General features: G+C 76.0%; 2 non-coding genes across 2 annotated transcripts in view; both read right to left on the bottom strand.

Moving 5' to 3' along the window:
* LOC145715088 (28S ribosomal RNA) overlaps positions 1-111 on the bottom strand; it is a 4643-nt gene extending 4532 nt beyond the window's left edge. The window contains exon 1 of the ribosomal RNA XR_014137108.1: positions 1-111. This exon is cut by the window's left edge and continues 4532 nt beyond it. This is a non-coding gene — a ribosomal RNA (28S ribosomal RNA).
* Positions 112-1861: 1750 nt separating this feature from the next.
* Positions 1862-2014, bottom strand: LOC145715089 (5.8S ribosomal RNA). Its single transcript, XR_014137109.1, has one exon. It is a non-coding gene; the product is annotated as a 5.8S ribosomal RNA (ribosomal RNA).
* Positions 2015-2500: the final 486 nt, after the last annotated feature.

Here is a 2500-nt window from a genome sequence, read left to right as displayed (position 1 = left end):
TGGGCTCTTCCCTGTTCACTCGCCGTTACTGAGGGAATCCTCGTTAGTTTCTTTTCCTCCGCTGACTAATATGCTTAAATTCAGCGGGTCGCCACGTCTGATCTGAGGTCGCGTCTCGGAGGGGCGCGCGCGCGCGCACCAGGAGGAGCCCCGCGAGGCCAGGGCGGAGGGGCGACGAGAGGACCGGAACGCCGGCCCCCGGGAAGAGGCCGCGGTCCGCACCCGCCCGGTTCTCCGGCCGACACCCAACGACGCAAAACACCCCAACGACGCCCGAGCCGCCCGCACCCCTACCGACGACCCCCCCCCCCCCAACGCACCAACAACCCCCTCCCCTCCAAACCCTCCGCGAGGGAGGGAGGGAGGGAGAGAGAGAGAGAGCGAGAGCGCGGGAGGGGAGAGAGCCGGGAGGGGATGGGGGGACGGGGAAGGTAGGGTGCGCGCACGCGGGACGGACACGGCCGAACGGCGGGCGGGCAGGCGGGAGCACGGGCCGGCGGCACAGGCGGGAGCCCTGCCGGGGTTGGAAGGCGGAGGGGTGGGGCGAGGAACGGGGGGTCGGGCAGGGCCCGAGGCGCGGGACGCGCCGCCTCGCGACGACCCCGGAGGGGGAACCGCGGCGAGCGGCGCGGGGCGGGGGAGCGGGGGGGGGGGGAAAGCGGGCGCGGGCGTGGGGGGGGTCCGAGCGCGGCGGTCGCCCCCGACCGCCGGCCCTTTTCCCCCCACGCGACGCACCCGGCCTCCCCCCACACACGTCCCAACGTGCCCCGCGCTCCCACCGCGGCCCCGGACCGGGCCCGGCGGACGGCGCGGCACGCCTCCAGCCACAGAGACCCCCGCGGAGAACCAACACCCCCCCCAACACCGCGACAACGCGGGCTCGGGGCACGCAGTGCGGCGCGGCCGCAACCCGGGGGGAAGCGCGCAGCGGCGGGCGACGCCGCGGCGTCCCGCGGGCCGCCGCCGGGGCACGCATCCCCGGGGCGCAGCCCCGCGCGCGACTCGGCCTCGGCGCGAGCCGCCCCGACAGGGCAAAGGGGGCCGGGATCGCCGGCGGGGAGCGGGGGCGGGGCCGCGGCTCGGGCCCCCGACCGCACGGCCGCGGACCGGGAGAGGAGGGGGCCACGGCAGGACCGCCGCGGTCGCCGCCCGGGGCAAGGCGGCGAGACCGACGGCGCTCCGGATCCGCGCCTCCACCCCCCACGACGGCCCGCGGGACCGCGCGGCACGGGGCACCGCAAAACCCTCCCGAGACCCGGGCGGCGATCCCAAAGACCGCGTGCGGCACGAGGGATCTCCCCCAGAGGGACCGCGGCGGCGGCCGCGGCCCTCAGGCGCGAGCTCTCCTCGCCCTTCCCTTTTCTCGCGGGCGGCGACCGGCCGCCTCGGCCTCTCCCCCCCGCCCCACCTCTCCCCCCCCCAACCACCCCACGCCACCGCCCCACGGGCGCCGGCCCCCAGCCCCCGTCCCACGCCCTCCCACGTCCCACACACAGGCCACCGCCGAGCGGACCCGGCGGGGCGAGGCGGGGGCGAGGGGGGTGCTGAGGGAGGCGGCAGGGACCGGACACACGGGGCCGGGGAGGGGGCGGGGGGAGGAGGAGGAGGAGGAGGAAGGAGGGAGGGCCGGCAGCGGCGGCCACCGTCGTCTGCACTTAGGGGGACGGAGGGCCCGGCGGCCAGGACGACCCTCTCCCCGGCCCACAGGTGACCCCGCACACCGAACCGCCGCGCAGGCGGGCGTGGCGGGGCGCACTCGGGCAGGGGCGGGCGCCGGCGGGACAGGCCCTGCGAGGGAACCCCCAGCCGCGCCTTACCCCCGGGAGAGAGACCCACCCGGGGGAGGCGATTGATCGGCAAGCGACGCTCAGACAGGCGTAGCCCCGGGAGGAACCCGGGGCCGCAAGTGCGTTCGAAGTGTCGATGATCAATGTGTCCTGCAATTCACATTAATTCTCGCAGCTAGCTGCGTTCTTCATCGACGCACGAGCCGAGTGATCCACCGCTAAGAGTCGTACGAGTTTTTGTGATCACCGGGAGGGCCAACCCCGAAAAGGGGCGACCCCCCCAACCTGGCACAGCACATCCCCGAAGGGTGCCTCCGGCCGGCCAGCAAGAGACAACAAAGACCAGACTCCGAGAGGTCGGAAGGGTTGGAACAGGGCAAGTCCAGCAGCCCGCCCCGCCACGCGGACGACGCGCGGGGCGAGCTCAGAACAACCCCACAGGCGCCCAGGGGGTTCCCGCCTGTCCCCTTCCCCCCAACACACACCCAAGGGACACGGGGCGCACGCACACGCACACGCTCACGCACCACCCGGCAGCCGCCGGGCAAGCCCCTCCCGGCAACCGGGGAGGGCCGTGGCGTGGGCGCAAGCGCGGCGGCGCCCCGGCCTGGGGCGGCGGGGGGGGCGGGCAGCGGAGTCTGGAGGAGACACGGGAAGACCAGCCTCCACGGCTCCCCACGGGCCCGACCGCCCCGACCCGAGGCGGACGGGCG

This window comes from Panthera onca, chromosome Y, assembly GCF_046562875.1.
Source record: "Panthera onca isolate mPanOnc1 chromosome Y, mPanOnc1 haplotype 2, whole genome shotgun sequence".
NCBI lineage: Eukaryota > Metazoa > Chordata > Mammalia > Carnivora > Felidae > Panthera > Panthera onca.
The sequence above is the reverse complement of the archived record's forward strand: the minus strand, read 5'-3'. Positions and strand labels throughout refer to the sequence as shown.